General features: G+C 48.9%; 1 protein-coding gene and 1 pseudogene across 1 annotated transcript in view; one reads left to right on the top strand and one right to left on the bottom strand.

Annotated features, from left to right (window-relative positions):
* KCMF1 (potassium channel modulatory factor 1) overlaps positions 1-24,486 on the top strand; it is a 527,710-nt gene that overhangs the window by 455,509 nt on the left and 47,715 nt on the right. The window lies entirely within an intron of this gene.
* On the bottom strand, positions 10,731-22,540 carry LOC138511100 (exostosin-like 2 pseudogene; annotated as a pseudogene).

Genomic DNA, 24,486 nt, shown 5'->3' with positions numbered 1-24,486 from the left:
GCCGGCCAAGAGGACTTTGCACTCGCTGGATGTGGCTAGAGTGCTGAAGTTCTACATGGACCACACGAAGAGTTTCCAGAAGACGTCACAACTTTTCGTGAACTTTGGCCATGTGAACCATGGGAAGGCCCTCTTCAAGGCTTCCATTTCCAGGTGGCTCTCTGGCGCATACGACTAGAGTGATCACTGCAACTACAGCGTTCCTGTCTGGTGTGCCCCTCCTGGACATGTGCAGGGCTGCTACGTGGAAGTCGACGCACACCTTCACGAGATTCTACTGCATCAACAGGGATTCCAGGAAGGAGTCCAGAGTCGGCCAAGCAGTGCTGCACAACCAGTTCGCTTTAAGGTGAGACTGGTGAGGAGTTAAGAGCTACTTATTTTGAGCCTTAGCCACCTCCTGTGGTTGTGCGTGTGTGTACTGCTGTGTATTCTTTATTCATGAGCATGTGAATCCATGCCAGACCCCATGCTGGAGAAGCAACAAGTTACTTACTTGTAGCTGTTGTTCTCCAGCATGGGTCTGGCATGAATTCACATGCAAACCCTCCCGCCTACCCCTTCTCTTGGTCCTACTGCCACTTTACGTGCTACCAACAAATCTGAAGATGGCTGCCAGAGGAGTGGCTTAGGTAGAGGGCAGTCATTGGCTGGGGGCAGTATGACCCAGAGCTCAGTGATTTGATTGTTAGGAGAAAGACCGTTCAGAAATTAAACTGAAACTGATTTTTTCTTTACCGAGGATTCCCAGCCTGACGACGGGGAATATTCATGAGCATGTGAATCCATACCAGACCAATGCTGGAGAACTACCGTTACAGGTAACTTATTCCTTACCATCCATATAATGTAATAGCAAGGATTGCTGATTGTTAGTCATGTGAACCCTCTAGTGGATCCAAGGACTGATGGGTGTTGCTGGTAGGTGGAGTCAGCGGGGCCAGCCACACTCATGCTGACACCTTCCGCACAACGCAAATTTCTTTAAAAGGGAATTTTGTTTCTGCTGTGGAAAACGTGCTCCAGTCCTTTGCCCAAGGACAGATAACCAAATGGGAATTATTCCCACAGCCACAGGATGTGCCTAAACCTGCACCGGTCGAATGCCTGATGGAACTAAAGGAGCCTGAACCTCTTCCTCAGACTTTAGAACTGGTAGATCCAATAAAGCCTAATGATAGGGAGATGCCGACCTACTGGAAGGAGAGGGTGCACCGTCGTCTTCATTCCGGGCCTTCCATGACCGAGTTCTTGATCTCATGTCTTATTTCGACATTTCGAGGGGATTGTGTCCGACATATTCCACATCTATGACAGGTAATGACCACAGCTGTGCTGCTTCAGAAAATCTTTTGATGTAGGCGTCCTACGTCGATACGCTGTCCCTCGAGGGCCTCTGTCGAGGGTCGACGTCAGCAGATGCTATATTTAGGACGCACGGCGTCCGTATTCTCAGTTCTGTTTTTTCCACAAACGTGTTTGCTTTGGAATCTCTGCGCGCTCGATTCTTTTCTTCGAAAGCGATGTCTTCATCTTCTTCTACCCCGAAGTCGGGCATTAAAAAATGTTGGGACTGCGGGTGAAAAATGTCCATCAAGGACCCGCATGACATCTGCCTCTGGTGACTTAATGAAAGCCGCGGCATCGACGACTGCGATGAATGCCAGTCCCTGACATCAAAGGCCTTGCGGGAATGGAAGAAGACATTAATGGTAGGTAGTGTCTAAGCCCCATAAGTCGAAATCCGCTGGGCTTTCGACCGACGACTCGAGGGGTGAGACTCTGCGTCAGCGAAAGTCCAGGGGGGGTCTCGGAGTGGTTCCCGCCATTCCTCTGCCTCTTCTAGGCATTCTCGAAAGCGCTGTCACTGGTCGCCTTCCTCGTTGGAGGACTCCGCCAGAAGGCGGTTGACTTGTCCCACCTAGTCTTCTTCGTCGCTGGTCAAATGGGATGCATTCCACCAGCAGATGGCGATTTTCGAATCCCAAGACACTGTTCCGTCCGCGCCTTTGAAAGGAGCCGACAAGGAATGGGCTCGGTCCACCACTCGCACGCCTTCGGACTCAGGCGGTCGGTGCAATCATCTGGAGCCGTCGAGGTCCCGATCGGACAGGGTTGATTGCCATAGCCGTGCCAGATCCAGGTCTCGGTCCTAGATGCCATCGAGACTGGCTGATCCTGTAAGGGCTTCAAAGAAGGCATCGGCGCCTTGTCCGTCAAGAGGCTCCGCCCTCGAAGAAGTCAACGGCGCCATGGCTGTCAAAGGACACTTTCAGGGCTCTGGCCTTGAAGCAGCTGTCTAAGTCATCGGCGCCTCGGTCGACGCCGATTCCCTCGGCGCCCTCAATGCCGTTTCTGGAGGATTTAACAGAGGTGCCCCAGAGGGCTGTGGAAACTCTGAGGAAGGCTCTCAGTAAGTCCGTGAGGCCTGTTTTTGAGCCCTTATCTGTTCCTCCACCCAGATAGGATTTGTTCCAACCTTTGGATGATATTTCGGAGGTGGAAGAAGGGTCTGATGAGGAGATGGTTGTGCCTCCTGATGTCCCCGATTACCTTTTTGTCTGGTCACAGTCAGATGGAAGAACTCCGTCAGTCCTTGCATGATGCCAGTGGTCATGACACCTCTACGGAGGTGGAGGTTGGCAAGCCTGGGCCTGGGACGCATGCCGAATCCTCCTATAGGCATCTCATGTCCAGGGTGACTGAATACTTGGGGTGGTCTGCTCCACCTGTTGATTTTGATCAGGATGATCTGACTGACATCCTGGACCAAAGGCCACCCACTGTTGCCATTTCACATGGCTTTGCAAAGAAGGGTGGCGGCGGCTTGGACTGCTTCGGAGAGTCTCCCGGCAGTGAATAAGTCTCTTCCGAAAAAATACCGCCCAGCCAGTAGTGACCCCTGCTACTTATCGACACACTACTCCGGAGAGTTTGGTGGCGCAGGCGGCTACGGTCCCCGCGAAGTGGGCTGCGTACCCTACCATCCCTCCTGATAGGGACGATAAGCGCTTTGATGGTTGGGTGAAGAAGGTATTTTCATCTGGGGGTATGGCTTTGAAGGAAGCCAACTCCGTTTGTGCCTTGGCGAGATTCACTCCCACTCTGTAGAATTGTGCATCTTTGGCGGGTGAGCATATCCCCGAAGGGGAAGAACAGGATGGTTTTCTGGCCCTAGTGCAAGACGGCAAGGATGCCATGTGTGAAGCCATTCAGTGTGGTTTGGACAGGGTAACTGTGTCAGCCGGTCCATGGCTGCGAGCACCGTGATACGCAGGTTTGCGTGGTTGCAGAAGTCGGGGTTTGCTCCTGATGTGCAATCCTGGCTTCTCAACATGCCCTTTGATGGTGTCCATCTGTTTGGCAGCAAGGATGACGAGCCTTGAGAGGCTGCAGACCTCCAAAGCTGCAGTAAAGTCTTTAGGCGCTGCAGTAGGTCAACCTCTGCCTTTTCGTCCTAGGGGACAGCAATGAAGGGGAGGTCCTTTCGGTACTACTCTTCCTTTGGTAGATCGAGAGGAGCTGCCAGTCAAAGGGGCCACCGTAGGAGTACCAGAGGTGGAAAGCAAGGTACTCGAGGTGCCAAAGCCGCTCGGTCAGTCGCCTCTTTGCCCTCGGGCACTGCCGGAGCCGTGTCCACTCAGTCATGAGGCCATGTCCCATGGTTCACCGGTTGGGGGCAGACTTGCGCAGCATCTTGGAGAATGGCGAGCCATTACTTCAGATGTGTGGGTTCTGGAGATCATAACCCATGGCTACTGTCTTCCTTTTCGGCAGAGGCCTCACGACAATCCACTGGGGAAGCTCTCTTTGAAGCGTCCAGATCAGCTCCTTGCGCAGGAAATCCTATCCCTACTGGAGAAAGGCGCCATACAACTGGTGCCTGTAGCGGAGAGGAACAAGGGATGGTATTCCCCTTATTTTTTGATCCCGAAAAAAGACGGAGGATTGAGACCCATCATGGACTTGCGTTTGGCTGAACAAGCTCCTCAGGAAGGACAAGTTCAAGATGGTAACTCTTTCTCAAGTCCTCCAGGCCCTTCAACTTCAGGATTGGTTGGTGTCTCTAGACCTCAAGGATGCTTACTTTCATGTGCCGATTCATCCATAGCACAGGAAGTACCTGAGGTTCGCAGTTGGCGACTCGCATTTCCAGTTTCGGGTCCTGCCGTTCGGATTGACCTCTGCCCCAAGGGTCTTCCCCAAGCTGATGGTTGTGGTGGCAGCGTATCTCAGGAAAGGGGGAATTCACGTCTACCCCTACCTGGACGATTGGTTGATCAGGGCGCGCTCTCCCGAGCAATCACTGGATCATCTGTCCGTCACCTGCCACTCCCTTCACAAGCTGGGCTTCTCCCTCAATTTAAAGTATCCCATTTGACAACTACCCAGCGGCTCCAATACATCGGAGCAGTGCTCGACACTTCCCTGGGGCTGTGTTCGCCTCCTCAGGTGACGGTTCATCACATTCTGCAGATGGTGGACACATTTCAACGTGCCCAGAGTCTCCCGGCGTTGGTTGTTGAGGTTGCTCTGCCTCATGGCATCCTGCATTTTCCTGGTGTCAGAGGCCAGGCTGCGGATGACATCTCTGCAGTGGGCTCTCAAGATGCAGTGGTCGCAGTTCTCCGGCAGGATGTCGGATCCCATTCGGATTCCACCCTCGGTCCCCCAGGATCTTCTGTGGTGGGCCATCGAAGGCAATCTGATGAAGGGAGTTCCATTTTGGCAACCGTGGCCGCTGGTGACGATAGTGTTGGACGCATCCCTCACGGGTTGGGGAGCTCATGCCAACGAGTTGACACAGTGGCCTTGGTCTCAGTCGGAGTCCAGACTCCACATCAATCTGTTAGAGCTGCGGGCTGTCAGGCTAGCCTTGAAGGCTTTTCTGCCGTCTGTGCGGGGGAAGAATGTCCTGATTATGATGGACAATACAGTGGCCATGCTCTACCTCAACAAAAAGGGAGGGAGGCACGGTCACTCCTGTTGTGCAGGGAGGCGATGCAGCTCTGGTTCTGGGCCATCAAGCAGAAAATTTCGATCTCGGCAGTTCATCTGGCCGGAGACGAAAACGCGGCGGTGGACTCTGTGAGCAGGCAGAGCACAGTCTCTCACAAGTGGGAGCTGGCTCAGGAAGTTCTGTTTGAGATCTTCGCTCTTTGGGGAACCCCACAAGTAGATCTCTTTGCCACCAGTGTCAACCGGAAGTGCGAAAGATTCTGCTCACGGGAATTTCCTCCAACAGGAGCCTTATGGGACGCGTTCGTAGTGGAGTGGTCCTTCCCACTGCTGTACGCGTTTCCACCAGTCCCCGTCATTCCGCAAGTGTTGCGGAGGTTCGGTTCCCGAATGATCCTCATTTCTCCGGCATGGGCCAGGAGAGCGTGGTACCCGGACCTTCTAGACATGTCCATCTGCCCTCCACACCGTCTTCCCTACCGAGACAATCTGCTCTCACGGGAGGGGGGTCGGATTCTCCATCCAGAGGTCAAGTCTCTCAGCCTTCATGCTTGGTATCTGAAAGGTTGAGGTATAAGGATTGGTACCTCCCCGAAGACGTGATGGAGGTGTTGCTTTCAGCCAGAAGGCCCGCAACAAAGTCCCTGTTCCGTTGCCGTTGGAGAAAGTTCTGCGACTGGTGCAGGGTACAGAATGTGGATCCTTTCCAATGTTCCATTCCTTTGGTTTTGTCTTTTTTGCTTTCTTTAGCCCACAGGGGCCTACAGGTGGGTACCATTAAGGGTTACCTGGTGGCGCTGTTTATATTTAAGCGCTCGTCTGAGGAATGTTCTTATTTTAAGATTCCTTTGATTTCACAGTTTCTGTGCTAACTAATGTGTTTCCACCGTCACCTTTCCAGGTGCCAGGATGGGATCTGAATTTGCTTTTAAAGTTCATGATGGGAGCTCCGTTTGAGCCCTTACATTCTTGTCCGTTGCCACTGTTATCCTTTAAAACTGTATTTTTAGTTGCGGTTACTTCCGCACGCAGAGTGAGTGAGTGAGTTGCAGGCACTTTCCGCCAAGCCATCCTTCACTGTGTTCCATAAGGACACGGTTGTCCTTAGGGGTGCGTCCTTGTCTTCCAAAGGTTGTATCGGAATTCCATTGGAGCCCAAAGGTAATTTGTCTGATGTTTTATCCTCCTCCACATCCTGGTAAGGAAGAGGAGAAGCTCCATAGGTTGGATCCTAGGAGAGCTTTGAGTTTCTATCTCTCACGGATGTCCCGGGTCAGAGTGGATAATCAGCTCTTTGTTGGTTATGCTGGAGGCCGATTCGCAATATTTGTGAAGCAGCCACATGAGCCTCGGTTCATACTTTTGTGAGACACTATTCCTTGGACTCCATCCATGGGCAGGATTTGGCCTTTGGTAAGGCAGTCCTCTATTCAGCAATTTGATTGGGCATTCTAAATTTCTAAACGTGTAAATTCTTTTCCCACCTCCATACGTTGATACTGCTTTGGGAGTCTGTCATAGATGTGAAATATGTCGGAGGACACAATCCCCTCGAAGAACAAGTTACTTACCTTATCTGATAACGTTCTTTCAATGGGATGTTCCTCCAAAGTATTCCACATCGAACCCTCCCAGCCTGTCCCTCTACAAAATTTCTTAGGCGAATGCAGCGTACGTTTCCACAAAGGCTTTCTACAATCATTCTGGTAGGAGATTGGTGCCACACGTTCTCGGGAAAAAACTACAACTGAGGCTATGGGCGCCGTGCGTCCTATATTCCTATATATAACATCCAGCGACGTCAACCCTCGACGGAGGCCCTCGAGGTACAACGTATCGACATCGACGCAGGACGCCTACACCGAAATATTTTCCGAAGCAGCACAGCTGTGGTCATTACCTGTGATAGATGTGAAATACTTCGGAGGAACATCCTACCAGATAAGGTAAGCAACTTGTTCTTCTGGGCCAGAATCTCCCGTTTGAAGTAGGTGCGTGTATTGGCAGGATCCCTTTCCCTGAAAACATTAAAAGTCCAGGGCTTTTCTTGCTAAATGATGTCCTAGCAAAGACAAAGGTGTGGGAAAAGCCACACACGGGACCACACATTAACAAGAAGATAAATTCCTGAGGTAGGATTCTATCGTCTGAGGAAATACCATTAATGACTTGTCTGCAGCCATCCTCCAGTCGTAGCAGCTGCTATATTGTACTCCCAAGTTCTCGGCCTCTACAGTGACTTCTCAACTCTTAACAAAGGAGAATAAGATCCTTGAATGAGTGGAAAAGAAAATATTTTCCAATTCAGCCCTCCATCTTAAGCAGGCTAACGCGGAAGCCATACTAGCTGTGTCAAATTTGCGGCTTTACAAGGAACTGTCCAAGTTCGAGCAATACATTCCTCTGCACAAGTTTGAACATTTCAAAGCAGTGCTAGCGTATGCTAGAATTCTGGCACAAGATGTATTCCAATTTGCATCTTATCTCGTAGCTACATCGCCCGGTGGAGTAGCCATAGGATTTGGACGCTTGTTATCAAGCATGGCTCCATGCTACCAAATTTGCAAAGGACATTCAAGATAAGGTGCTGGGCCTTTGTTTCCCAGCTCAATTGATGAGCTCACAAAAAGAAAGATGAGTATCCTAACAGCAGTCCCTCTCGGTCCTAGTCATACCTACCGGTCAAGTCTACCTATTCGCAAAGATCTGACTTTGCCTCTAGGTCCTTTGCAGCCTTTCACGACTTCCAAGACTGCAAATCTAAAAAGCCAGACCACGCTCTCCGCGTTCAACGCCGAAAGCAGGGCAAAGTTTCTTTATCCACTCTGCGTCATCTTCCACTGGAGCATCTTTTACCACCACTGAGAAAATCTCCAAGTGATAGGAGTGTTTCCTTTGCACTCCACTTGGGGGTCATACTTCTCATCATCTGGAATCATGGCGCACCATAACATTTGTCCTTTTGTTGGCTTTCACTGGCTTCCGCCTTCCGTATCGCCCCTGTCCATCACTTCCTCCTCTCTATGAAGACAATAGAGATAGTCCAACCAACAGAGAAATGCAAGGATTTTTATTCTTGACTTTTCACACTGCCCAGATGCAATCGGACTGGCCCGCGCACAATTTTAGACCGGTTGGATTTCAATCTTTTATCTTCCCCAAAAATCACCCTGCACAGATCACATCTACTCTTCATATGGGAGATTGGCTCTCTGTGTAGTGGATCTGACGGATGCTCACCTCCATATTCCAATATGGTCCGAACATTGGAAATGTCTTAATGTCTCGATAGGAGACAATAATTTCCCGTACCAAGTTCTGCCTTTCATTCTGATCTTGCTCCGAATGTTTTAAAGAAAATGTCAGCAATAGCCGACTTACTGCAAGGAGCCCACGTATATCCATATCTAGATGATCGGATTCTTTCAATCCCATTGTCCACAGGGGCCAACCTCCATTTCCCTGGCCTACTCGGTCTACTTTACCGTCTTGTCATGTTGGTGAACTGGAAGAAATCCCCGTAGTGATCTCTCAAGACCTCACTTTCAGAATGTTTTGCTGGAATACTACAGTCGCAAGGGTTTTCACAATTTAGGTAGCGACCACAATACAGATATGAATGAATAAACAAGCTGTCAACTTTGACAGCAAGAAGTTAAATGAAGGCAGTTTGAGATTGTCGCACATATGGGTGCAACTAACAAGCAGAGAAAAAGGGCACAGACTAAAACGACAGACACAGATGCAGCAGGGCTTTTTAACAAATGCTCTGTGATTAAGGCTGAAAATTCTGTTAAAATATGTTTGTCTATACTAAAAGAAGCCACTAAAGCTTCTGCAAAGCAGACGTGTAGTCTTTAGTTTGGGGAAATTGTCAATATTCAATAAATTATCTGTGTCCTGCAATACAGTAGGGGGACATTGTTGACGTGAAGCGGCTCCAGAAAATATTAACATGCTCACCATGGTTATATACGAAGCAGGATGCTTAGACGTGAGCCATGCAGCGCCTGATTAAGCGTGGCTCGCTTGCCACAAATTCCCTGTGATCACTGCTATGTTTGGGCACCCGAAACATACCTGGGGAAGCGGGATTTGATGTCCTGCATTTCAGTGAAGGGTTCCTGAGCTGATATTAGTCTTAAAGCCCCTGCGGCTGCACACATTGCTACAATAGCCTAGACGAGGATGTTCAGAACCGAAAATAGAACCTCCACTGAGGTAAGTGTGTGTTCCAATGTACTCGGATCCAGGCAAAACTTTGCGCTGCTCATCATTGGAGCAAGATATAAACACGTATGAACACACCACAAATACAACACACCAACGAACAGCAAAGCAAAAAATAGATGCAGCACAACGAAACATAACTGAAGACAACCACAAATAACCTAGTCTAAATCCACCACAGGTAGCCACAGCTGAACACATAAGTAAAGGCATGCTTTGGTGACATGTATTCTCAAACAATGTACACTACAGTACTGACCCATACCAAAACATGCAGAAATGTTAAAGATGGCGGGCAGGCAGTTCATTTCTTGTCTGGGTTTTGACCTGGCTATGGGAGCAAGTCTGCTCCATAGGTGAGTGTTTGAAATTACTCAAAATCAATGATGAAAGTGACTGACCTCAAAAACGTATGGTAATTCCCGAATTAGCAGCCATATACAGCTGTCAATGCATCTCACTCCTGGCACAGAGCACCGCATTTGCCCAGTACTGCGAACCACACACAAAGCTCTGCAAGTGCATTTCAACCATGGCCTGACCCCCAAACTATGTCCTGCAAGAATTCTGCTATTCCAGCAATGGCCATTACACCCAGAAATGCAAGTGCACCTCAGTCCTGACCTGCAACACCCCCTGCTTATTTACTACTGTTATCGGCACACAATTTGACGGACGCATTTTAATCCTAACCACAAACACATGCTGCTACCCATATATACCTCTGCCACAGCATCGCAATCCCGAATGCAGCACACACCCCTCGCCCCCACCCCGATATTCCATTGTTGGAACACACATACAGCTTTCTTAGTACACCTCAAACCTGACCTACAACTGCCCACACTATTGGGGCCTATATTCAGCTTTGCCAATGTATCTCAGTTCTGACCTAAAGCACCCCTGACATTCCAGGATTCACACGCACATGTGGCTCTGTCAGCCCACTTTAAATCCTGACCTATTATCTCCCTGCTATTCTGCTGACCCCCTCGCCCCCAACACACACAGCTCTGCCAATGCATCTCAGTCGTGACTAGCACCTTAGTCACCTCCCTTGAGAGTTAAGCTGCTTCTCCCAGGTGCCCGCCTCTCCACGAAACCCCTTATGGGATCCAGTGATTCACAACTCCTCACTCGCAAATACAGTAGTTAATTCTAATAACGTTCACATTCTACAGTTGACCTTTTGTTGTGTCCTTGGTTTGTCCAAATGAGGTTGTTCATTACTAAGGCAGCTTAATCTCTCCCACTATCACTGGCCAGTAGGCAACAACGGCCAGTAAATTATCATCCTACGCCTGCCTTACTATTCTATATAGCGGAGTCAAGTAATAGGTGTCAATACCCCCACCCACATATGTGTAGCTTTTAACCATTAGGATCAAAAGGATGAAAGACTGACCTCTCACGCACCACATTTTTATTTTAATGGTATTTATTAGAAAACAATTGGAAACAGAAATATTTTTAAATGAAAACACTATTCTACTATTTTCCCATTAGAAAGTCATTTTTAGGTGTCATCTTTCACCTACTAGCTACATCTTTGTCTTATGATTGGTATACTTTGGAAATCCAAACTGCGAAATCATAGTATTGGAATATTGAAAAGGCATGCTTCCATATATAGTAGCCAGTTTATTTAGACAGTAAGATCTCTAACAAGTGTTCAGCACGGTGCCACGTGTACCTGCTACTTGCTTCTTTCTCCAAATTTCTCGTGACCACTGGCTTCACAAAGATTCCTATAGTTTCCCGGGGTGTTATGCCACAATACAGTTCATAGCAATGTCATCACCGTTTTGAGTCTCGTCTATTAATGCATGTACATCAGAGAGTTGCTCCTGGAAGTGTTCACGGTGAACACGATGGAAGAATTCCGCACCAATCAAGATCATGCATGCAGTACAGCCAGTCTCCATTACCAGACTCGGACGCCAGAAGTTCAAAACTCCCATAACTGTATATGCCAGAAGGTGCCCAATTATGCTTTCTAGGCACAAAGCTGACAATCCGGTTAGGAAATTGCTTCCATAGGGAGAAAGCAAACATGATGTCTTATGCACCAACAAGCAAGTGTGTCATCGTCCATCATTAAAATGGCATCATTTTCCAACGTAGAAAAGTCTTGCAGTCTGTTTGTCATTCGAGTTAGTCTGCTTTTCAAAGACTACAGGGACCAGGTGAGGTCCAAGAGCTCTTTTGGGGTCTTCTCCCCGCTGTTATTCCATAAAACTATCACTTTGTGTAAATTTGTAACTGCCAGGTAGTGGTTCAAAAGTTTCAACAACACGTCCGTTTGGTTGAATCTGTGCATGATTGGGGTGAAGGAGTACACCGTGGAAGGCTCCTCGAGTCTTGCTGCCTTTTGAAGGTGCGTATTACACCATCTTTCATATTGGGAAGAAAGTCGAACAGGCCTCCTATAACGAGGAGCAGGATGCCGATGAGGAAAGATGCGTGAAGCATTCTTGTTCTGATCGCTCGCCCAGATAGCTTACAAATATTATTAAAATACTAAACTTTCACGCTGTTTCCTGAAATTTTCTTTCAGCATTATTTAATGAACTATTCGTGCTCAGGAAGCAGGAATCAGGATGTGACTTTTTTTTACACCAGGTAGAGTATGTTGAAAATGTGAGGCTTCCCTTAAAAACATCTGCTCTGTCAACGTTTACATGCTGTGACAATAAATTCATCCGTCTTTAAGACCCTTAACTGCCAAAGGGTTCCTTCCCCCCAAATCCCCCTCCCAGTGCCAAGGCCTCTTTTGGTGATTTCGGTATGTTGCCATTCAATCACTTGAAACATTTTTGTTATACGAGATATCTCGACCAAATTTGGGCCCTTTTCTTCCCACATGTAGGCTGTCATAACGCCACCAAGGAATCCTAGTTTGCTTTAGTGGGGGTCAGAGAAAATAACCAAAAAGGGAGAAAATTTATTTTTTTTTCTTCAGAAAATGCCAATAAAATTATGTACAAAGAAGCCTGTGGTTTTTTCCTTGTACGAGCGAGGAACAAATGGTTTTGCTGTGCTGAATTCGCCATTTTCCAGGCTTTCAGGAACAGGTTGAGTGGAAACCAACAAAAAAAACATATTTTGATATGGTTACCAGCCGTTTTGTGAGAGGTAGGTGATTTTGCCCTTTTTTTTCCAATAGGACATGCGTGGACGGAATGGAAGAGGAGGGCAGGAAAGCTGAATGGGAAGACAGAAAGACATACATTTGTGAAAAGTAGACGCAATTCCAAGTTTAGGAAGGGGTGATTTGCGCAGGTCAAGCAACATCTATGTAGGGAAATATTCCATAGTTTGGTGAAAAATTGGAAAAAATGACAGAAAAAAAGATATGTGGTTGACATGGTTGGCCCGGTAAGGCAATGGCTTCTGTGAATTATCATAGAGCAATGCCCGGCTACATACCCCCGACTCCTCTTCCAGTTAGAAAATCACACATTTTTCATGATGTTTTACAGAACAAGCAATACCACAAGCCAAAAACAGTCATGGTACTCAGGTTTTTTTATGCTTACGGCCTAAACAGACATACTCAGCATCTGCAAGTAAGGGAAACAAATGTGGTGAGGAATGGCATGCATACATTTTTTGAAAGAGCACAGGCAGACCTTTTGAAGGGTAGGTGACTTGTGCAGGTTACAAAAGTGTATAGTGCCTAAAGCGGTGACTAAATGTAGGTCACACTTGGGAAATGAAAGGGTTGTGCCACAAATTGCAGCAGCAAATGTTCGAAAATGTTATGAAAACCACGCAAACACAACAAATATCCTACCTTCCTGCGTTCCCACAGGTGTCCCGACAGAAACGGTACCTCATGGGTGCACCTACCTGGGTGCAAAGGGAAAAGGCTAAACCACTGGTAACCCCAAGTCTTTCGGCAGAGCAGGTTCTGCGGGATTCTGCTCTTGTGAACAACCTTCAGCTATTTAGAGCTTATTGAGTCCTCTTTTTAGGGGCTGGGTGGGTGAGGACTAGACACGAAATACACACAAGCCCACAAACCAACTTCCTTTCCTTTCTGCTATGGCGAGATATTCAGATACCTCCAGACCTATTCATGTTTGACCCCTTTAACCATCAAAGAAAGGGGAGTGAACAACCATGTATTAGCAAAAAAATATACATATTTTAATTTTATCAAAAACAATTCCATAAAATGTATTACTATAAAAACAGCATGTTCAACAATTCATTCTAACAATGACATCTACACATACATGTACATCTCATATTGTTGAACCACATACAATGCAAGTTCCTCTGTGTTTGAGTGGGTGGATGATAAGTATCTCTACCACTATTCTTTCTAATATCGCCTCCTTATCTAATGGGGGCAGGAAAGCGTGCCTACACTTAACAAAATGTGTTTCTAGGACCAAAAACAATCATAGGAGAATGCACACAACTTAATTCCAATTGCAATTCCTCTTGGTGCTGTCTTCAGGGCACTTAATCTTTTGTGTGTGTTCCCATTTCTTCGTATGCCTTCACTTAATGTTAGCCATACTTATAGTTATCTAAAAACAAACAAACAAAACAATCCTTCTTAAAAACATGATTATTATCACTCATGGTCTGACAAATATATTATAGCATCTCTTATATCTTCGCCTCTATTTCTTTTAAGCAGATGGTACATTAATTCTCGGTATTGTGATTACCCCAAGAGATAAAATGATCTCTAGAATATACTATTGATTCAAATTATTTACCAACAGTACTCAGTTATTATTCACTTCATGTTTTAGCATATTCACTCTTCGCCATTTATCACTCTGAATGTGAAAATACCTTTCGAGGGGATTGGGTCCTCCGACGTATTCCATATCTTTGACAGGTAATGTTCACAGCTGTGCTGCTTCGGAAAATCTTTGGCGTCTGCGTCCTGCGTCGATGACGTTGATGCGCCGTCCCCGAGGACCTCCTCCGACGGCCGACGTCACCCGATGTGATAAGTAGGACGCACGACGCCCATAGCCTCAGTTCGTTTTTTTCCGCGAAAGTGTTCGCTTCGTGAATCTCGGTACACCTCGACTCGTTGAAGTTTGCTGTTTTCAATTCTCGGTTCGTTGAACCTGTTTGGTTTGTGCGAAGACCTGTTCGTGGTGATGTCTTTCTCATCTTCAACCCCGTGTCCGGGCTTCAAGAACTGCGGGGACTGTGGGTCCAAGATGTCGGTCACGGACTCACACAACGCCTGCCTCTGGTGCCTCGGGGAGTCCCACGATACGGACGACTGTGTCGACTGCCAGTCGCTCACAGCAAAGGCCTTGAGGGAACGCAAGAAGAAGCTGTCGGTAGGCCGGGTGTCTAAGCCCCGGAAGTCGAGGTCTGCGGGGCTTTCGACGGATGACTCGAGGGGCGACTCTCCACGTCATCATCGGAAGTCCAGTGGGTCTCCTTCCAGGAGTCGGTCTCGTCACTCCTCCGCCTCTTCGAGGCAATCCAGGAAGCGCCGGCATAGGTCGCCTTCCCCGTCCTCTTCCAAGGACTCCGCCCGTCGGCGGGTCGCTTATCCCTCCATGCAAGCGTCACCGGAGGAATGGGCTTCCTTTGGGAAGCAGATGCTAGCGATTCTGGAATCGCAGGGCACCGGTCCGTCCGCGCCTCCGAGTGGGGTCGGTCGGCACCGGTCGAGAGACACCGCTCGTACGCCTTCGGGCTCGAGTGGTCGGCACGGCTCATGGGAGAGGTCCCGCTCGGACAAGGGTAGCCGTTCTCGCCATGCCGGTGCCAGGTCCCGGTCCTCGACGGGCTCGAGACCATGTGATCCTGTGCCATCTTCAAAGAAGACGTCGACGCCTGTGGCGCCGAGGTCGTCGACGATTTCTCTTGAGGCTCTTCCTCCGAGGGGGTCGTCAACGCCGCCTAGGTTGTCGAGAGACACGCTCGGAGCTCCGGCTTCAAGGACTGTGCAGACGCCGCCGATGCTGGCGGCGACGCCGATTCACTCGACGCCTTTTCTGTCGACGCCAGCGCCGACTTGTTCGGCGCCCTCGACGCCTTTCGAGGCGGTGGTGTCGGAGGGGCCCCGTGGCATGGGGTTTGCCCCTAGAAAGGCTGTGGCTAAGGTCCGGCACTGCTTTGGTCCACAGAGGTCTTCCTCTCACCGCCTGGAGTACATTTCAGAGGGTGATGAAGGCTCTGAGGGCGGCCTGGTTCCGGTTCCAGATGACCTTATCTCGGGCCATAGCCAGTTTGATGACCTGAGGCAGTCGCTGCATGATGCCAGTGGACTGGACACCTCCAGAGGTGGAGTTTTGTCGGCCGGAGCCTGGCACTCATGCCGATTCTTCATATTGGCGCCTCATGTCTCGGGTTACCGAGTACTTGGGTTGGTCAGCTCCCCCAGGGGAGTTCGTTCAGGATGATCTCACAGACATCCTTGATCTCGGTCCACCCACTGACCCGGTATTGCCTTTTCATATGGCTCTGCAGAGAAGGGTGGGGGCGGCTTGGACTGCTCCGGAGAGTCTCCCGGCAGTGGGCAAGTCTTTTTCGCGAAAATACCGTCCAGCCAGTAGCGACCCCTACTACTTGTCTAGGTACCCCACCCCGGAGAGTTTGGTGGTGCAGGCGGCTACGGCCCCGGCAAAGCAGGCGTCGTATCTTACCATCCCTCCGGATAGGGACGACAAACGTTTTGACGGCTGGGCGAAAAAAGTGTTTTCTTCGGGGGGAATGGCGCTTCAGGCGGCCAACTCCATATGTGCCTTGTCTCGTTTCGCACACACTCTGTGGAACTGTGTTGCATTAGCGGCTGATCATATTCACGAAGGGGACGAACGGGATGGTTTCCTTGCTATGGTTCAGGATGGCAAGGATGCTATGTGTGAGGCCGTTCAGTCGGGTTTGGACTTGGGGGGATTGTGTCAGCCGGTCCATGGCGGCGAGCACCGTAATGTGCAGGTTTGCATGGTTGCGGAAGTCTGGGTTCGTTCCTGATGTGCAGTCCCGGCTCCTCAACATGCCTTTTGACGGTGAACACCTTTTTGGCAGCAAGGCTGACGAGAGCCTTGAGAGGTTGCAGACCTCCAAAGCTACAGCGAAGTCGTTGGGCGCTGCAGTTCGCCAACCTCTGCCTTTTTGTCCCAGGGGACAGCAATGGAGGGGAGCTTCCTTTCGCTATTATTCCTTTCGTCCTTCAGTAAAGCGAGGTGAGCTAGCAGTCAAAGAGGCCATCGTAAGAGTGCCAGAGGTGGAAACAAAGGTACTCGAGGTTCCAAGGCCACTCGGGCAGTTGACTGTTTGCCCTCAGGCAACGCCGCAGCCGCTACTACTCAGTCATGAGGCCACGTCCCATGGTTCGCCGGTTGGGGGAAGGCTAACGCAGCATCTTGTAGAATGGCAAGCCATTACTACGGATGTGTGGGTTCTGGAGATCATAACCCACGGCTACTGTCTTCCTTTTCGGCAGAGGCCTCACGACAATCCACCAGGGAACCTCTCTTTGAAAAGTCTGGATCCGCTCCTTGCACAGGAAATTCAAGCCCTGCTGGAGAAAGGCGCCATAGAACTGGTGCCTGTAGCGAAGAGGAACAAGGGATGGTATTCCCCTTATTTTTTGATTGCGAAGAAAGACTGGGGATTGAGACCCATCATGGACTTGCGCGGTTTGAACAAGCTCCTCAGGAAGGACAAGTTCAAGATGGTAACTCTTTCTCAAGTCCTCCAGGCTCTTCAACTTCAGGACTGGTTGGTGTCTCTCGACCTCAAGGATGCTTACTTCCATGTGCCGATCCATCCCAAGCACAAGAAGTACCTGAGGTTCGAGGTTGGCGAAACGCACTTTCAGTTTCGGGTCCTGCCGTTCGGATTGACCTCCGCCCCGAGGGTTTTCACCAAGCTCATGGTGGTGGTGGCAGCGCATCTCAGGAAAGGGGGGATTCACGTCTACCCCTATCTGGACGATTGGTTGATCAGGGGGAGCTCTCCCGAGCAAGTCCTGGATCATCTGTCCGTCACCTGCCACTCCCTTCACAGGCTGGGCTTCTCCCCCAATTTAAAGAAGTCCCATTTGACACCAACGCAGTGGCTCCAGTACATCGGAGCAGTGCTCGACACGTCCCTGGGGCAGTGTTTTCCTCCTCAGGTGAGGGCTCTTCACATTCAGCAGATGGTGCACAAGTTTCAGCTTGCCCAGAATCTCCCAGCGTCCGAATTCTTGAGACTGCGCGGCCTCATGGCATCCTGCATTCTTCTGGTGCCAGAGGCTCGTCTGTGGATGAGATCTTTGCAGTGGGCACTCAAGCTCGAGTGGTCTGTCCTCCAGCAGGTTGTCGGACCCTGTTCAGGTGCCGCCCTCGGTAGCCCGGGACCTTTTGTGGTGGGCCGTCGAGGGCAATCTGATGAAGGGGACCCCATTTTGGCTGCCCTGGCCGGAGGTGACGATCGTGACGGACGCATCTCTCACGGGATGGAGAGCTCATGCCAACGAGTTGACAGTCAGCGGTCGTTGGTCTCGGTGGGAGTCCAGACGCCATATCAATCTGTTGGAACTGACGGCCGTCAGGCTAGCCCTGAAGGCTTTTCTGCCGACTGTGCGCGGAAAGGGTGTCCTGAATCTAACGGACAGCACGGTGGCCATGCACTACCTCAACAAAAAGGGGGGGCAGGGTCACTTCCGCTGTGCAGGGAGGCGATGCATCTCGAGTTCTGGGCCATCCAGCAGGAAGTTTCGATCTCGGCGGTTCATCTGGCCAGAGATGACAACGAGACGGCGGATGCTCTGAGCAGGCAGAGCACGATCTCTCACGAGTGGGAGCTGGCTCAGGAGATTGTCCTGGAGATCTTCGCCCTTTGGGGGACCCCTCAAGTGGATCTCTTCGCCTCCAGTGTTAACCGGAAGTGCGAAAGGTTTTGCACGCGGGAATTTCCTCCAAAAGGAGCCTTAGGAGACGCGTTCATGGTGGAGTGGTCGTTCCCACTACTGTATGCGTTTCCTCCAGTCCCCGTCATCCCGCAAGTGCTGCAGAGGTTACGGAGGTTCGGTTCCTGGATGATCCTCCTTGCTCCGGCGTGGACCCGGAGGACGTGGTACCCGGACGACTTGTCCATCTGCCCTCCACGTCGCCTTCCCTACCGAGACGATCTGCTCTCACGGGAGGGGGGGGTCAGGTTCTCCATCCAGAGGTCAGATCCCTCAATCTTCACGCTTGGCTTCTGAAAGGTTGAGGTATAAGGATTGGGACCTCCCTGAAGACGTGATGGAGGTGTTGCTCTCGGCCAGGTGGCCGGCAACTAAGTCTCTGTACCGTTGCCGTTGGAGAAAGTTCTGCAACTGGTGCAGAGTTCAGAATGTGGATCCTTTTGAATGTGACATTCCCATGGTTCTGTCTTTTTTGCTTTCTTTGGCCCACAGGGGCTTGCAAGTGGGGACTATTAAAGGTTACCTGGCGGCGCTGTCCATATTTAAGCGCTCGTCTGAAGAGTGTTCCTATTTCAAAATTCCTTTAATTTCGCAGTTTCTGAAAGGGCTCACTAATGTGTTCCCTCCGTCACCTTTTCTGGTGCCAGGCTGGGATTTGAACCTTGTTCTTAAGTTTCGTATGGGTGCTCTGTTTGAGCCTTTACATTCTTGCCCCTTGAGGCTGTTAACTCTGAAAACTGTGTTTTTGGTTGCGGTTACTTCCGCTCGCAGAGTGAGTGAGTTACAGGCACTTTCAGTTAAGCCACCCTTCACTGTGTTTCACAATGACAGGGTTGTCCTTAGAGTTCGTCCTTCTTTTCTTCCGAAGGTGGTTTTCATAATTTCATTTGAGCCAGAAGGTTGTTCTTCCGGCGTTCTATCCTCCTCCACATCCTGGTAATGAAGAGGAGATGCTCCATAGGCTTGATCCTCGGAGAGCGTTGAGCTTTTATATTTCGCACATGTCCCGGGTCAGAGTGGACGATCAACTTTTCATTGGTTACGCTGGAAAGCGTTTGGGACAAGCTGTGACGAAACAGACTTTGTCTCGTTGGATTATTTTAGCTATCTCCGAGTGTTACCGTTTGGCGGGTAAGGACCCTCTGGCTGGCTTGCGGGCCCATTCTACCAGAGGAGTGGCTGAGTCTACTGCCCTGCAGAGGGGAGTTCCTATTCGTCACATCTGTGATGCAGCCACCTGGCTTCAGTACTTACTTTTGTACGTCACTATTCCCTTGATTCCATCAGAGAGGGCAAGATCTGGCCTTTGGCAAAGCAGTTCTCTATTCCGCAATTTGATTGGGCATGCTAAATTTGTATTCTAAATTCTTTCCCACCTCCTTGCTTGGTACTGCTTTGGGAGTCTGCCATAGATATGGAATACATCGGAGGACCCAATCCCCTCGAAGAACAAGTTACTTTCTTACCTGGTAACGTTCTTTCGATGGGATGGTCCGACGACGTATTCCATATTGCTCCCTCCCTGCCTTCCCCGCTGCAGAATTTCTTTTGCGATTGCAGCTTGCATTCCGCAAGGCCTTGTGTCTGACTGGCAGAAAACTGGTGGCACACGTTCTGGGAAAAAACTATAACTGAGGCTATGGGCGTCGTGCGTCCTACTTATCACATCGGGTGACGTCGGCCGTCAGTGGAGGTCCTCGGGGACGGTGCATCGACGTCATTGACACAGGACGCAGACGCCAAAGATTTTCCGAAGCAGCACAGCTGTGGACATTACCTGTCATAGATATGGAATACGTCGTTGAACCATCCCATCGAAAGAACGTTACCAGGTAAGAAAGTAACTTGTTCTTCTCTTCTCACTTGTGACAGGTTATTTTGCTTCCGCGTGTTGTAGTTATTTCGAAACAACTTCTAATGATGGATATCATTCACTGCCAACTTGTCTCTACAAACAAAGGGAGAATGTATCATAGTTAATCTATATTTATCAGGGGATATAATTCCTCTGCAGCACTAGTACCTCGCTCATACCCCAACGGGGCTGTGCTTACCCGCTGAGATCGATAACAGCATAGACCTTTCCATTTTCACTGTGCGTGAAGCACTTCGCTTTATGTCGCTTCAACGAGCTATCATGTCCATGGCAACACAAACGTAATGTCAAGGACGCGATAGCTCGTCCTTGGCACTTAAGGGGTTAACGGTGACATCCTTCCAATCATTGCAGCCGGTAACCTACTGGGTAAAAATCAAAACACGTTCACCAAAATTAGAACTTGCAGGCCATGAAAATAGACGAGGTGAGCTGTACGGAGCAGGACGTGTAGATGCAAGCGATCAACGTAGGACATTTCAGTGCACCCGTTTGTCTGCAGGCCCCATTTCGACACCCCCTGTTGGTCGCAGGCAGTTTGGCGCGGGGACCGTTGGGCCCTGGGATGTTTCGGGTTTAAACTGAGCAAGTACAATTTGGTATACATATCACAAATTAAAGAAGAAAACATTGTGGCTGCATTTCATGGTGACCTGCACAGGCTTGTGAACATATGTACAACACTTTGTGAAGTATTAAACTAAATAACAACTGCATATGATGGCGACCTGTGGGGCCCAACGTCTCAATAACGTGAAGCAAGAATAATGGGAAAAATCAGAAGTGGACAGAATATTAGTGTGACTAAGTAGTGTGCACTGAGTACACGTAGAGCACAAGACAAGTGACCTTTGCATCTACATAAGTGAATAATCAGCAGATGCCTTTAAATAAACGAGCGAACGTTGGAACAAGACTACTGGGCACGACCAGCACACTTGCATTTGTAGTGAACCTTGCAGTACACTACGCATGCAGTTAAGTTTGTAAAGTTTGGAGCGCAAGTTGCAGAGGTAAACAAGTGTGCAGTGCCAAGTGCATGCAACTAAGGATTGCATATGCACATGCAGTTGACTGGTTTGCTTAAAGATCAGATAGCACGCAGGTGTACACTGCTGTGAATTGCAGAGAATATTTTTATAGTATTGAGAAATGCAAAGATTGCATGCAGGCGTCTATCGTAAAGTGCATCGTGAAGCTTGTCTGGCGGCTATAATGGTGTGAGGTGTGCACAACATATACGTTTATAGTACTGTGAAATGTACAGTTCTGCGGTATAGTGTTGAAGTGTTGGGCACGCGCAGTTATCAATTACTTTGAAGTAAGCAGTTCAAACGACATGCAAATATGCACTTTCATGAAGTGTGCATTGCCGACCAGATGTGGAGTGTGCAGTGGAGTGTGCAGTGCATGAGTATAATTCAGGAGAGTGTTCTTGTACTGCATACTGATATGCAATTGTTTGTGTATATGACCTCTAAAAGTGCAGAACTAGCCCCCTCACTCAGCGCCAGCTTTGAACCCCTAATTGATGGCGATATCAATTAGTGCTATATTGCTTACTTATAATTAAAGCGACTCAACTGAAGGCGCTAATTTTATGTTTTCCAATATGACTAAAAACTACCAGTAAGAAATCCCTCTTTTATTTCAAAGCATTATCGGAAAAGTGCATCATAAGGCCCACTATTGAGAACACCTCAAACCAGAACCATCCACAATTGAAACCACCTTCTTCCGCAGCAAAACTAAGCAAGCAGTAAGTGCCGCCATGGCTGGAAGAAAGGCAAATTAAAGAATTGGTGCACATCGAACTCCATGCACAGTTTCACGTCTTCACCACCAACATCAAGCTCTCCAACAACTGCAGCAACCAGTCTTGGGAGCTGGTGCCTGCATATCGTGACGGCCGCTGCAGCGAAGAAGCCGCGCCGAACCGGCCTGCGTCGAAAGAGGGTGTACCAAGAGCTGTAACTTTTAAATGGTGAAAGCAATGCACTGCTGCCACCTAGAGGCTTTCATGGACAGAGCAATGCATTTACTGAAAAAAAATGATTTCCAGAAGAAGCTCACTTTCCCTGTCTCTACTATAAAATTGTACACGATTGTTAAAAAAAAAAAAAAAAAGTACCCGCCAATGCGAGCGGATATTGAGAGGCCTCGTGTGAATCCTTGCAGATCTTCACAAGTTATGGGAGGCGGTGGTGATATCTAGAGGAATACATTTGTAGAAACTGGTGGTGATTAGCATGGCACGACTTGAACCAGCGGAGAACAATCTCACTGATCCCAATGCTGCGCAGATTGTCAGTGAGTGTCTGGTTGTGTACAGTGTCGAATTGCTGCTGTGAGGTCAAGGAGAACCAGGAGGCATCATCAAGGATTTTAAGGGCATTGCCGATCACCTTGATGGTAGCAGTTACTCTGCTGTATCTGGTTCTAAAGTCAGATTTGTCGGATTGAAGGAGATTGTTGGCTTCGATGTGATGGAGGAGTTCCACGGCTACTGCTTTCTCAAGGATATTAACTAGGAAGATGAGATGGGTAATGGGGTGGTAGTTGCTAAACTCATCAGGGTTCATTATTGGTTTCTTAAGCAGGAGGATTTGGCTGGTCTTGAGTCGAGGGGAAAGTGCCTTCGTTAGGGAGCTATTTGATTGTCAGGTGAGTGAGGTGTGATTCCTTCGGAGCGGTCATGAGCACGGAGGTAGAGAGAATGTCACTGCATACAATGTGGCCTTCAGGAATGCTAGGGTAGCAGTGAGGTCTTCCATGGTGAGTGTCTTGAAAATTGTCGAGGTAGTTGTGGTTTAGCAAGATGGGATGTGTAGTTTGCGATCAGTTGTAGCATTTATGGATCATGCTGTTCTTGTTTCTGAAGAAAGGGTTGATCCCGGTGGATTATTCGCTGGAGTGCAGTATTGGTGGGTCAGGCAAAGGATTGATGCAGTGCTTGATGACTTTGAAGAGGGCTCTGGTTTCATTGTTGGCCTTAGCTTTGATATTTTGGTAGAAGTTCGCCTTGGCAGTGGTGATCAGTCATCTGCATTTCGCGCAGAGTTTCTTGAGCAGGTCGAGGTTGGAAGCGCTGCAGGATTTTCACCCAGTCTTTTCTTATTTTCTGATGGTTTGTTGAAGTTGAGTTCTTGAGTACACCAGAATGCAGATGATTTAGGCTTGAGAATGCGTTGTTGTACTTGGGCTTGGCAGTTGATGTTAGTTGTGAGGAGGGTGTTTAGGTCTTGGTGAAGCAGGTTTCCGTCCTAGTTCGTCAGAGGTAGATCAGCATAAGTGAAGTAGAGTTTGGCGAGTCTTCCTTGAGTGCCTCCACTGGGAAATTCTTGAATAATCTGAAGGCTTGTTTGCTGGATTTCCAATGGGTTTACTTGATTGGTGTGACTTATGTTAAAGGCGATTGTCAGATGGTCTGAGATGTGAAGCAGGGTGGGTAGGGTTGTGGTGATGTAAATATTACCTTTCCTGTGAGTTGCTTCTTTCGAGTGCTGTGTGGCCCAGATTGTCGTGTAGGCAGTGGAGATCTACTTTAATTGACTTGTTTGCTGGGTTGCTAGGGACCTCCGTCGGAGGAAAATGTTGTTGGCATGTGTGAGAGACATGTTGGTCACTAAGTCTGTGAAGTCTTCAATGAAAGTGGTGTTGGGCTTAGCTGGTGTGTAGATGAGGTGAAAAGTGATTTCCCATTGGGGAGAGCAGGAAGTAGCAGGATAGGTTTGTGCCATCCAGTTATGTAATGATCGTGAGGCCTCCACCGATCTTGCTAGGACTGTCTTGGTTAGAATTTTGTATCAGTTGGGGATGAGGACATCTACGATGTGGGTGGAGGTGGATGGCATCCAGGTTTCAGTAATTAGGATGGTGCCCTAGTAATCTGTGGTGATGAGGTCAGCAATGTGTGCTGTGCATAGTTGGTTGCTGAGCAGACATTGGCGGCCATCAGTTTTCATGTAGTGATGGATGATGGAGTTATGACAGGGCCTACTGTCACACAGGTGAGATTTCTGCGATGCAGAGTCCATGATGTTGCTGGTGAGTGCCATGGTTGACCATGGGTGGTTTTGGTAGGGATGGGCTGTTGGGAGAGAGGAGTGTAACACCAATTCAAGGGAGCTTACCCGATGTTGGAGGAGCTGGGGTTCTCGTCATGGGTCATCCTGAAGAAAGGAACCACAATTGAGACTGGGAAGGATGGGACCAGGATTGGGACACTGAAGAATGGGTCCTAGACCCCATCCTTCACAGTCCTACTCCTGATCCCTTTCTTCCCAGTCCCAAACATGTCCCTAGTATTGGGACTGGGAAGAAGGGAACCAGAGGCAAGATTGCGAAGAAGGGGGTCCAGGATTGGAGACTGAGAGTAAGTGGGACTAGGAACAGGATTGGGACTGAGAAGAAAGGGGGACTCGGAACATGATGGGGACCGAGAGGAAAACTAAAGGTAATAGGTGAAATGGGAAAGTGACTAGGAAGAATGGGACTAGAGCAGGTGTAGTATCAATAATCCACAATC

This window comes from Ambystoma mexicanum, chromosome 6p (genome assembly GCF_040938575.1).
Source record: "Ambystoma mexicanum isolate Mex_15411 chromosome 6p, UKY_AmexF1_1, whole genome shotgun sequence".
Lineage (NCBI taxonomy): Eukaryota > Metazoa > Chordata > Amphibia > Caudata > Ambystomatidae > Ambystoma > Ambystoma mexicanum.
Note: the sequence above shows the minus strand (reverse complement) of the source record. Positions and strands in the feature narration are given on the sequence as shown.